At 46.3% G+C, this 13,497-nt stretch overlaps 1 protein-coding gene across 1 annotated transcript in view; it reads left to right on the forward strand.

The window, feature by feature from the left end:
* The window catches only part of HHAT (hedgehog acyltransferase), a 257,631-nt gene that overhangs the window by 140,392 nt on the left and 103,742 nt on the right, over window positions 1–13,497 (forward strand). The gene's annotated exons all lie outside the window — the stretch shown is intronic.

The raw sequence follows: 13,497 nt of genomic DNA on the forward strand, positions 1-13,497 counted from the left end.
AAAACTTGAATTTACTGATTTGTCTAGCCACGAAGACACAACCTTATTCATAATTGAAAGAGATTACAGATGACAGCTTATATCCCAGTTTATTAGTGATTTTTATTAGAGTTGGCTTACAGGGCATATTAATTTAAAATAGCTATTAAGTGGAAATTAAGTAGAAATATACCAGAATATTAACATGTTGGTAAGAATATACTTGATTCTTTTTCTGTCAGCTTTGCTGTGCTTTCTAAATTTTTAATATTGAGCATGTATTAGTCTAATAATGCTTAAAGGAGATTATTAATATGCTTGTCAAAATATATCATGGAAGAAATAGTAGTGGCTGAAAGACCATAAACTAAAATTTACAAGGAAACTAGAAATCATTATAATAGATTTGCCTTCTGCAAATATGTGACTTTAAATGCCAATGAAATCTACTAGTGTGCCAATAAGCAGTCTGTAGGTCAGATGTGTTTTATGGGTAGGTGTTGCGTGGCTTAGCTCTCACCAGGCATTATATCTACTGGAAAAATGCTGTCTGTGATACCAACTTTATCTTCCACCAGTGTTTTCTCTTAGTCTAGGCTGCATGCTATGGTGATCCTGGGGAAGTTATATGGACCTGTTCCTTTGGTCCAAGCCCTTACCCAGGTTCACACGGGGGAGTCTGTTTGATCAACCCCAGACCCAAATGAACATGGATTGTCCTGAATTTCAAACACAGACCATGGTGTGCAGGTCACTAGACTTGAAAAAGCAAGGACAAACATACTTTTTTTCAAAGATATATTTTTTTAATGGAAAGTCACATCTACAGAGAAGAGGAGAGACTGAAAGGAAGATCCTTCTGATGATTAATTCTCCAAATGGCCGCAGTGGCCATAGTTACGCCAATCCGAAGCTAACAGCTTCTTCTGGGTGGATACAGGGTCCCAAGGCTTTGGACATCCTCGACTGCTTTCCCAGGCCACAAGCAGGAAGTTGGATGGGAAGTGGGGTTGTGAACTGGCGTTCATATGGGATCCCAGTGCATGCAAGGCAGGGACCCTAGCTATTAGGCTACTGTGCTGGGGCCAGGCAAATGCATTTTATCAGGCGAGATAGAAGACCAATGGCTATGAAACAGCAAGCACAAAAATTCCTTGTCTCAACAGATTAGGAAAGCCATCCTGGCATTCCTTGAGGAGTAGACAATGTTTGAGTTGACAGTATTGGTACTTGGTACTCTTCCCATGATGCTGTTCACATATGCCTCATGGTGAATGCAAGTTTGCAGTTTCCTTATCTTTTATAGCAACTCATAAGGGCATTAATCATGTTTTAACCAGCTATCAATGAGGATATTGAGAAACTAGCATAGAATCAACCTTCAAATGACATTTGTGGGTAGGAGTGGATGCTAAAGTGGAAAAAAATACCATGGGCAGGGCCGGTAGCCTAGCAGCTAAAGTCCTTTCCTTGCACATGCCAGGATCCCATATAGATGTTGGTTTATATCTCGGCAGTTCCACATCCCATCCAGCTCCCTGATGGTAGCCTGGGAAAGCAATTGAGGATGGCCCAAAACCTTGGGACCCTGCACCCATGTGGGAGACCTGAAAGAGGCTCTGAGCTCCTGACTTCAGATTGGCTGAGCTCCGGCCATTGCAGCTACTTGGGGAGTGAATCAGTGGATGGAAGATCTTCCTCTCTGTTTCTCCTCCTTTCTGTATATCTGACTTTCCAAATAAAAATAATCTTTTTTTTTTTTTTTTTAAAGCAGCATGGGTGTGAAGCAGATTGAGAAGCAGTTTAATCATTTACTCAGCAAACAGCAAGGACTCCTATTATGACACTCAAATGTGTCTGGAAAAGCTGTCATTTGCCTGAATAGGAGTGTAACTTAAACATTTTCTGAACTCCTCACTTGTTAGACTTGTGGTTTGAGTGAAGAGTGGTCTTCCTCTGGCATCCCTCCTCCTCTTCCTCCTATCTGGTTCCAACCATTTCTACTATGTTGGGTCTGGAGGAGGGAGAGAGGGGTCAGAGTGGCTCTGATGTCATTGATGCTCGCATCCCCTCACCTTGTGGGAGGCCTTTGCAGGTGGATACTGGAGGATGTTCTAACTAGTAAACCAGTTCTTATAAAGCAGGAAGAATTAGGAGGGAGGGGAGAAGAGGGGCCAAAGCTGTTCTTTTCCCTCCCTCCTCTGTAATTTTTCTTCCCCTTACTGTGGAAGGGGCAGAGAACATACATCTGTTCATCTCTGATCCAGTTGGAGGAGGAACAGACATGTGCTCTATCTCACGAGAACCACCTGTGATAACACTCCCTGGTAAACCAACAGTGAAAAGATTTCAAGGAGTACCCTTGCTTTCTCTTCCCAGCAGATGAGTCCCTGGGAGAGGCAGAAGTGGAGGTGGTTGCTGAATGTGGAGTGAGTTCTCCATCTGAGTAAAGCTGCAGCTTGGGGAGTGTGTACAATCTCTTTATGGGCAGCTTTCTCTACAAAAGTTGGTCTCTCTGCTCCCACCTTTGGAAGCTGAGCCTGATGGGAACTGAAAACTGCTGTTGACTGGGCGCATTGCTGAGAACCATATTGCTGGCATGGCGACCCTGAAGCTAGGTTGAAGGAGGTGCAATTGCGGTGGACTGGATAGTGAAGGAATGACAGTGACAAGTCTACAGAGGTTAACCTGGCAAGAGACACAAAGAAAAATGGGGCAGCTGGTGGAAGAGTGGGTTGAGAAGGAATTTTATTACTTGGCAATGGAAGGGATCCATATTTCATCACTCAAGAGTCTTCAGTGCCCTTTATACTTCTAGGGAGTAGTTTCAGTTGTGGGGGAGAGAGAGGCAGGGTATGGTTGTCAGAGAGCAATATGGTTTTCCTGTGTGTTTATCCCTAGAGGAAACCCTAGAGGGTCGGAAGGATAAGAGAATGTGTGGTCTTGAAGAATCTATCATTCTATGATGGCAACATTTATTGGCTTCAACAAGCTCTTAATGTGTGCCCTGGCTTGTCATGCTGCATCCAGTGTAAGAAGGAAGCTGCTGCCTGCCTGAGGTTTATCAGCTGCATCTTTTGAGTGGGTGGAGGTAATGTGGACTTCTCTGGAGTGATTTCAGTTTCCACAAAGCCCAGGAATGCTATCTGTGATCTTGGCCCAGACAACCACAAAGGAGGACCCTACTTCCTTTTCAGTTGTCAGAGAGTTCGGTGGGAAGGAGGGAGAGCAGGAAGGAGCTGTCACGGTGGATGAAATGTGAGTGCTTTTGATATTGCTGCTTTATGATGACTGTGGGAAATTCTGCATCTGAGAAATCAAAGGAGAGACTTTAGGGAAGCAGTAATTGCCACTCACCTAAGACAGGCCCCAGAAAACGACCATCAGCCAGAGTCCCCAGTGTGACATGACAAGAAAATGGGAAAAAAGGTGACCAGCCTGGGGAAGAGATTATACAACAAAGCACTTTTGTTTTATTATAGCTAATAGAGTGGCTTGTTTAAATTTAGCTTAGTTTAGCTTTGGCAGAAAAGTCACATAGACTTGGGATTTGGGATTTGATTCTTGCTGACTGGGACATTTTTCACCTTGTCCAGAACTGTACTAGCACTATGCTCTTCTGCATGCCTCAGGTGGGGGGATGGTTTTCAGCGATACAGAATGCTGTTGTTACTTTAAAAACCCTTTAAAAATTTTTATTTAATCTCTTGGAAGAACAAGAAGAGATGGTGGGGGTGGGAAAGAAATTATCTTTTGACTTACTCTCCAGATGATGCAAAATTCAAAGCAGGACAGAGAAACCTTGAGCCAGGAGCTCAGTCCAGTTCTGATATGTCCAAGCTCTTGAGCCATCAGCTGCTGCATCCCAGGACATGCTCCGTTTTGTGCTTCCAGGGATGGGTTGGGGACAGAGGGGCACAACAAGGGAAGCAGCTGAGTCTGAGATCTAGGCTTGATGAAATGGAATGTGGGCCTCTTCAGGAGTGTCTTCACTGTGATGCCAGGGCCTGCCCTCCATTGTGTCTTAAGAAAGGATCTAAAACCAGGATTCTTCTCATCTCTCTGAAGCGTATTTGTCACCATCTCCTTTTGAATTTTTCGTGGCCTTTAAGCTTATTTTTGTAAATTCAAAAATCAGAAAAGCATTTTGATCTGAATTTCTAGATTTATGTTTAACCCTGTCATCCATTTCAAATATATATTTTCAGGTGAGGATCTAGGGACTAGTTTTGGTGCAGCAGGTTAAATTTTTGCCTATGACACCAGTATCCCACATCAGAGTGGCAGTTGCAGTCCCAGCTGCTATGCTTCCGATCCAGCTCCCTGCTAATGCACCTGGGAAAGCAGCAGAAGATGGCTTAATTCTCGGGGCCTCCTAAACACCACAATTGGAGCATTTCCACTCTCTCGGAACCATTTACTTAGGACTCTGAGGTTCAAGGCGTTTCTGAGTTTGGGGACCAAATCATGTTCAAATCATAGCAAGAGGGTGCATCTTAGGTATTCCCACCACAAGGAAATGTTCAAAAGCAGATGAGAAGAGGAAATAAATATGTAAGCAAGAACAATGGGTCCAGCTAGGTAAAAAAGAGGATAGGGATGAGTGCTGTTGATAGAATATCCAAGAAGGACTCCTTGAAGATGACAGGTGTTGCTGAGTTGAGCTGTGAGTGAGGAGAATGAGGCTACCAGTGGTGGCAGGGGGAGAGCAGGGAAGGGGAGGCAGGTTAGATTGTTCCAGGCAGAGATGGCAGCAATATCCAAGACCCTAAAGTGCAAATGGAGAGAAAGGAAGCCCCTTTTGGTTGGAGGAGACACAAGGGGTCCAAGGTGAGGATGGAGGAAGACAGGACATTCAGCCTGTGGTGGGGGTTGGTCTCTGTAGGATGGTATAAAGCAAGGGGAGCAGTTTGGACTGACTGACACTTTTCAATGGCTAGTTTGACAGTTATCTTAGCTGGACTTTGGTGAAATAGTTTGCTGAACCTTGGCCTTTGCTGTATTCCTCTGCCATGAGCTGGAGCTCCAAGTTCCAGATGCATGCTTGCTCCTTAGGGAAGTCCCCCTAATTGGCAGGGCTGGGTAGCAGTGACTAAACCATCCTGTGGTCCCTTTCTATTGGCCTCGTGTGGTGTCAAAAATGAAGACATGTGAGCACTAATGTGCATGAAGTTCAGGGACAGTGGATCGTGGTAGTGGGTGCATCCCAAGTGCTCAGGCAGTTTGGATGAGTTGAGACTGGGGCCTGGAAGACTGCTGGGATGGAGCGGCACAGCTTCCTTATGACAGCTCTGAATATGCTGTTTCCTGACCTTCAGCAGTCCCACGCTTTAGCATAATCATGCAGTCTTCTCTGTTTTTTGGACCATTATTAATGGGCCCCTGAAGTCTCAGCTCTCAGCACTCCTGCCCGAGTGCATTATCGCTGCCCCAGCTGGCACGTTGTTGGTGTTTTCTGTCTCTTCACATAAAAAGTTGAATGCCCTTCTTGACTTGTCTATCACCACAGATGCTGATGTCTAAGGTGGCATTTTTCATAGTTGCAGATGTCTGAGATTCCATCCCCACAGTTGCTGATGTGTGAGATGGCATCTCCCCACAGTTGCTGATGCCTGAGATACCATCTCCCCACAGTTGCTGATGCCTGAGATGGCATTTCTCATCCCCAGACACTCTTAGAGTGACTTTTTCTCTTTGGTTTGTGGACTGTTAGCATGGCAGGGCCTCACGTTTCGTTACTGTCCAGTAGAGATTTCTCACAACTACTCCTCACTCTGAGCCTACTGCTACTATATTTGATGAAGAACTTGTTAGAATTATTCATCTCCATGATTGTGCTATATTTGGGCTTGTTAATTAGGAAATCCAGATTTGAGGAAAAAAACATTAAAAACTTAAGAAAACTGCCCACACTCTGAAAGTTGAGATGCAAACTTCAGCTCCCACTGTCCATAGCTTCTGTCAGTACTGATGTTGTGAATAAATGCATCTTCTGAAGAAATTAAGCAGGGTTGGTATTTGGTCTAGTGATTAAGCTTTCACTGTGACAGCTAAATCGCATATCAGAGTGGGATCTCAGCACCACTCTTGTTCTTTAAGATTTATGTATCTGAAAAGCAAAGATAGGAAGATAGCTATCTTCAATCTGCTTGTTCACTTCTCATATGGCTGCAGTGGTCGGAGCTGGGCTCTTCCCAAATAAAACAGGAATTTCTTCCAGGTCTCCCACATGAGTAGATGGGCCCAAGGACTTGGGCCATCCTCTGCTGCCTTCCCATGCCATCAGCAGAAAGGTGGATTGGAAGTGGAGCACCCAGGACTTGAACCAGCACCTGTACGGGATACTGGAATTGCAAACAGGACTTAACCTGTTAGATCACAAAGCCAGCCCCTCAGCTCTGCTCTGCTCTGGTTTTCCTATTGGGAGGCATCAGGTGATGGCTCAAGTACTTTGGTTCCTGGTACCTGCATAGGAAACCTGGATGGAGATCTAGGCTGCTGGTGTTTTAGCTTCATCCAGACTTGGATATTGCAGTATTTGGGGAGTGAACTAGTGGGTGGAAGCTCTATATCTGTTTTTCTGACCACTCCCCACCCTTGCCTTTCTCTCTGTCTTCCCCCTGCCCTTCTGCCTCTTAAAGGAAAAAAAAAAAATAGGAAGAGGTCCTGGTGACCTAACTGAGGCATTTACAATGTAGAGCCACATTTGCAAATGCAGAAGCTGTGAGTCAGATTCTGCTTACAGGATAGGTTTAAACCTGTGCAGATGGCTGTTTATGTGACAGGCCTTTTGGCTGGGGAGGTTGCCCTGAGACCTCCCTTTTCAGTTCTCTTCCTAATGCCTGGGCTCTAACTGCATTGTCCAGGGTAGAGGCCAGAAACCTCTGCTTTTTACTTACAGCTAGGCCCTCAGATCCTCTATGGCTGAGACTTGGATCTTGCAGAGAATGACATGTGGTGGGTATGCATGCGACCTGGAGTGCATTGTGCTCTGAGCGGGGCAACAGTGATGCCCAGCTTTGCAGGTCCTGAGCTGGAGTCCCACACACAGCACTGGTGATGGGAAGCTGTTTTTTCAGAGTCCAGTGATAGACATAGCAGGGTCTCCTCTGGAATGCTGGTAGTGGAGGTACAATTTGTCACCAATTCCTGCCTACATTGCTCCAAGCCTGCCTCTAAGACCTTCTCAGGTTGCATAAATGACATAACCTTCCTTTGTAGATTCTGTTCATGATTTCATAAATCAGTGCATTCTACTACTTACATCTCCCAATAAGGAATGCAATTACTTCCTGGATGGGCAGTGGGGCTGCATGACAGGGGAGTGTATGATCCTTGGTTGGCTTTGCTCATGAATTGCAGCAATTCCACACAGTGGAATGAAACAAAATTGCAGCTGTTTTGCATCTCCAGTAGAAGCAGCCTGTACAGTGGAAAGGGCACTGGGTCAGACACAAGGCACCAAATGCTAAGGTGCCTTACCTTCCTCTTGCTGCAATGTTGTTTTTTTTGTTGTTGTTTCTGTTTTTGTTTTGCCAGTCACTCCTCCTATTGGGTCTTAGTTTTCCCATTTGCAAAGTGAGAGATTTCTACCAGATGCATTCTGTGATCTCTTCCTGTATTAGCAATGTCTGGCAAGCAGTCTTAGTGTTTCCAATATTACAGAGCAGCTTCTGTTGTCCAGCTCTGTGCCAGCCAGTGCAGTTGCTGTTAATTCAATGTGGCTTTTTAATGCAAATCCATTAAAAGTTCATTAGAATTACTGTGCTTTTGTGATGTAATACAAGATATCATTTTGTCCCTTGTCCTGCATTTCCTTGCACAGAGCTGCTAAGACATTGATACTCTCTTGAGTGATGGGAGCATCAGACACAGAGCCCCTGAAATCCTTTCTTGGATTATGGGGGAAGCTTTTGTTCTAATCAGGCTTTCTTATTCCCTCAGGAAGGGGCTTGGTTGCCAGGAGGACTGACCCTGTGAGAAGGGGATCAGTACTCCAGGGAAGAGAGAGGGACCGAACATTAAGTTTAGCATCGATGACCAGTGATGCCTCCGTAAAACCTCCAAGGAGTGCTTGGAGGACAGTGCTACTGGAGAGGATGTAGACTTGCTGCATCCTCTCCCATGTATCTTGTGTTACACAGCTTTTCCATCTGCTATTCAACAGCCTTTGTAATAATAATCCATGCATATGTTTCCTTGAGTTCTGTATGGTGTCCCAGCAAATTAATTGAATTCAAGGTGAGGGGAGTGTGTGGTTGTGAGAACCCCCAGGTTATAACCAGTCAGTCAAAGAACAGGTGAAAAAGCCTGGAGCTTGTGATTGGCATCAATGTTGGGGGAGTTTGGTGAGTTGTGGAATCTGCCATTACCTCCGGATAATGAATGAGTCTGCTGAAGAACTGACTACTTAGTGTGTGGGATTTGGTTATAGAAGTGTTCTATGTTATGTGTAAGAGCGTAAGTACCCTTTTTATAATGCTATCTCTATCATCCAAATCCAGTCTTTCAATAGAAGTAGCCACATTGTAAATTTTTAATAGAAATTTTATTAAGGAGAAGCTGGCATTGTGGCACACCCAGTTTAGCTGCTTCCTGTGGTACCAGCATCCTGTATCAGTGTTGTTTCAAGTCCTGGCTGTTGAGTTTTTGATTCAGCTCCCTGATAATGTGCCTGAGAAATCAGTGGAAGATGGCCCAAGTGTTTGGGCCCCTGCTACCAACATGTGAGACCTGGGTGGAGTCCCAGGTTCCTGGCTGTTGTATGACTCAGCTTTGGCATTGTGGTCATTTATAGAGTGAACCAGCATGTTTGAGATCTCAACCTCTCTAGCTGACTTCCAAGTAAATAAATAAATCTTTTTAAAGAAATTTTATTTTCAGTTTTATTTTTAATATTGTTTACATATTTGAGAAGGATGCAGGCCCAGATGGATCTCCAGTTATGTTGCAGAGGATTGAGGTATTGAGAAAGGTGGGAGGGACAAATGTTTCAATTCTTCTTTCTCCTATGTCTGCGGAGAGGAAAGGGTGGTGGCCCCTCCTTGCTGTCAAGGAGATGAAGGACAGGCATTTGATGATGCCTTAAAGACCACCATGTGGAGAAGAGTGTTCTAAGGGTGTTATTTGAGTGGTTTTGATAGTTCAGAGACATGAGTGGCTTCTTTGCACTAAGGTTGAGAAAATCTTTCCAAGGTCTTTTGGTTGACCAAGTGTACCTTAGTACATCCATAGGTCTAAGAACATATTGCAAAGCTTGGCTAAGAGAATGGTCCAACCTGTGCTGCTTTTCATTCTCTGATGAGGCATTTGATGTCTTCTGTTGGCCTAGATGAGATGGCTGTCATGTCCTGGTGTGCATCTGCACATGCTACTCACTGCAAAGGCCTCAGTGACTGAGGAAACCCAGTCCCAGCATATGCACTCCAAGGTTGGATCATATATCTTACTGCTTTCCTTGTGACTGGGGTTTGAGTCCAGTAGTCTGGATGGGGAGTTCCTCAAGAAAACTTGCCTTAGGTGAGACTTGACTCTTGTATTTGCCAGCCGGTGTAGGGTCAGGCACAGTCCTTCACCTACACCAGCTTACACACAGACTGTTGGATGTGGTTGGCTCTTCAGTTCTGCCCCTAGCCCCATCTCTCATGTGAAAAGATTGTTGCTGTGGCCCAGCCCAGCCCAGCCCAGCCCAGCCACAGGCCCAGTCTTTCACTCACACCGGTGGGTGCTGTGGCTTAGTTGGGATGACCCCTAGTATCCCTCACCAGGCCTCACCCTAGTCCCGGTTTTTGCATGTGCTAGTATGTGCCATAGCCTAGCCCAGTCTGTCCCGCATCCCATCTAGCTCTTGTGCACACTCATGGATGCTGCAGCTTAGCTCAGCCTGCCCCACCACCAGGCATGACCCACATATATGCCTCTGGATGCTGCTGTCTTGACTAGCCTCTCCCTCTCCTATCAGTGGCTCTCATGCTCACCAGTGATAGCTGCAGGCTAGCAGGGAACTATCTACTGTTACCCAAATAGGCTTACTCCCAGCCCCAAATATTGCACCTGTCAGGGATATTTCAGTACAGGCTGACATGACTCACACCCTGGCACTTACCAGCAAGTGATGGGGCCTGATACGGCTGGTTCATATCCATTCTGGCTCTCATGTGTGCTAACCTACCCTAGTCCAGCCTAGCCTGCCCCTATTTTCAGCTCTTATGCTTGCCCATGGAAGTAGTGGTCTAGCAAGGGAGTCGTCCCCAAAATTCCCTACCAGGTCCAATCCTAGCCCCAAATCTCATGTGTGCCAGTTGATTTTGTGACCCAGTCTGAGATGGTCTACCCCCCCGAGTCCTGGCATTTGCCAACAGATGCTATAGCATGGCTCAGTCTGGCCTGTTCCCAATCCCAGCTCTTGCCAGTGGGTGCAGCAGTCTAGTCTACCTTGGCTCATCTGAAGCCCTCATGTGAGCTGGTGGGTGTTTTGGTCCAACCTGGCCTGGCCTGTATCCTGTTCTGGCTCTCACACTACTATGTGCTGTGGACTAGCTCAACCCAGCCCATCCTTAGACCCAGTTTACACAATTGCTGATAGGCACGGCAGGCCTGGCCTGCCCTGCCTCCAGCTCTGGCTCTAGCAGGGCAGTCCCCAAATTTCTCTACCAGGCCCGTTTCCAACCCTGGATCTTGAATGTGCTGGCTGGTGCTTCAATCCAACCTGGCATGGCCCACCTGCAGCTTCAGCTCTTGCTGGCAGGTGTTGCAGCCTATTCCAGCCAGGTGTGACCCACACCCTGTCCTGGCTCTCATGCATGCCAGTGAGTGCTGTACACTGCCCAGCCTGGCCTGCCCCTACCCGGCCCACACAAATGCTGAGGAGTGTTGGAGCCTTGCCTGGACTGGCCTACCTCCAGCCAACTGTTCTCTTTAGTGGGAGTGGGCCTTGTGGGATAGTTCCCCAAGTTCCCCAACAATCCCACTCCCAGTCACAGATCTCATGCATGCTGGTGGGTGCCATGGCCCTGCTTGACATGGTCTGCTCTCAGTCCTGGCCTTTACATATGCTGGCAGGTGCTGTAGCCTGGTATAACTCTGGCTCCCAAGAGTGTCACATCAGTTCCAAGGTCCAGCTTGGCTCAGCCCTTTACCACCCCAGCTCTCCATGCAAACCAGTGGGTGCTGCAGTTCCACAGAGGCAAGCCAACAATTCCCCTACAAAATCTTCCCCCAGATCTGCTTCTCTAGCATTATTGTGGGTCCTGTGGCTTAGTCCAGCCCAGCACGCTGCCACCAGCTTCAACTTTTGCCTGCACCAGCGGGTAGTGTGTGATGCTATTTAGCTCAACCCCAGTCTTCCATGTGGGCAGGTGTCTTGGCCTGACCCAGGCATGCCCTCCAGTATCCCACCTCTAAACCACTCCGTCTCAACTTGCTTGCTTACCTGTGAGTGTGGCAGCCTGGTCTGTGGAATACCCCAGAAGTCCTTCCCCCCCATCATGTCCTCAACCACCCCACTCCAATATGTCCCCTTTCTTGGCAGTCTGTATCCTCTTCCCAACCCCAGCCTCTGTTGGAAGCTGGGGTGATGTGTCCTGGCCTGGTGTTCCCTACCTTTCATATATATATATATATATCTTTAAAAGAAAAAATTAGAACAGGCAACTATACTGGCATATTGTTAACACAAATTTGGCATTAACCATACCCAGCATGTCTGACAGCTCTGGGCTGCTTTTCTCTCAGTAGTATTACATTTGCATAGGTACAAGGCAACCTAGGAAGTTGCCTACAGCTGGGCTGAAATAAATAAATTTTTAAAAATTGACTGTCAGAGGATCAGAGACTGAGAGAGGAAGCTCCTGCCTGCTGGTTTACTTCCTAAATGCCAGAAGCTAGGAGCTCAGTACAGAACTGTCAAGGATCCAACTATTTGAACTATCAGCACTGCCTTCCAGGGTGCACATTTTCCAGAAGCTGGAGTTGGGAGCTGAGCTGGATATGGAACCCAGGTATACTGGGTTGTGGGTATCTTAACCAGCATCCACTCCAGTAGTCACATTTTAAATAAGTGAAGGCCATATGGAGCTGCTGTATGTCAAATTGGTTACTGTAGACGTGGAGCTTACCCAGTATCAGAGAAAATTTCCCTGGATAGCACTGGTTTAGATGAGGTATCATCTGTCCACTTCACCTGATGAGATGTGGTGCTTCTGGTGTGGTTCTTGCTGCCTGTTTGCAGCCCGCCCCCCCCTTGTTAGCCACTTAGCTTGCCCCTAGCGTAATACTGTATGTAGTCCTTTTCCCACCATACCCCCATCCTGCTCTTTCCCCTCTTCCAGGAGTGGTGCCCTGCTTAAACCCACAAAGGCAGGAAGCTAGGAATTCTGGAAATTTCCTCCTTCTCTACCTCCCTATACACATTTTGGTCTCTAGTTGCATCAGTGTCTCCTATTAACTACTAATTGGGCCTGTCCTGTTTTCCTCACTTCTTTGGTCACTGTAACCAAGAACAGTCACATGTCTCCCATGCCCTCCTGTTGAGAAACTGCCCTTTACTTTCACTCTCATTCTAGCTCCTCCCCTCAATGTCCCCCAGGAGTACTGAATGAAGAGCAGACAGACAAAGGCAGCTTGAATCAGTCATTCTCCTCTTCCCATTCATATACTCAGCTGCTTCATGCAGATTTCGCAGATCTTTTCCATACCATGGGCAGTCTCATTCCGCATCTTTCTGTTGCCTGAACGAGCTGTGCTCATGCATTTTGTGCATGCTGTGTTACCTCTTTCTGCACAGGTGTTCCCAGTTGGTTTTCTGGAGGGGTCAGGTGTCTTCTTTCCACAGCTTGCAGTTTGGTCTTCTGGGGTTCACTGCCCAGCTCTGTGTTCTGGCTGCATTGCTATAGACACTGTGTCTAACATAGCAGCTCCGTGATTTACTTTGCCAGTCTGTAAAATGGAGATGAGTAACATCCTCTTCATGAATCTTTTTGAAGATGTCATACCACCCATATGAGAAACCTAGATGAAGTTCCTGGTTCTTAGTTTTCACCTGGCCCAGCCTTGGCTGTTGCAGCCATGTGGGGAGTAAACCAATGGATGAAGATTCTCTCCCTGCGATTCTTTCAAAGTAAAAGAATGCATCTTTAAAAAAAAAATTTCTCAGCAGAAGCACTTACTAATTGTTAGATGTTATTATCATTGTTGTTACCTTACTCTTCCTTGTTACTTGTCATCCTCTTGGAGGTTGCCAGACTGAACAGTAACACCATTAAAACAAATGCAGTGTTCTACATTCCCTCAAGGTTTGGTGATTTATAGATAAGTGCCCAGGCCCAAAACTGTACTTGTTTCCTCGTACAATGTTCTTTGAAGACCTGATAGTGGGTGGAGTGCCTGGAATACGGACACCAATGAATGGAGTTGGCTGTGCCCGAACTCCAAACCAGCTCTGACACAAACTTGCTAGGGGACTTAACTAGTAAATTATTGAACATCCTTGCCCCAGGTTTTCCATCTGTGAAATGTGGG

This window comes from Ochotona curzoniae, unplaced genomic scaffold (genome assembly GCF_017591425.1).
Source record: "Ochotona curzoniae isolate NIBS_2020 unplaced genomic scaffold, NIBS_Ocur_1.0 contig_430, whole genome shotgun sequence".
Classification (NCBI taxonomy): Eukaryota; Metazoa; Chordata; class Mammalia; order Lagomorpha; family Ochotonidae; genus Ochotona; species Ochotona curzoniae.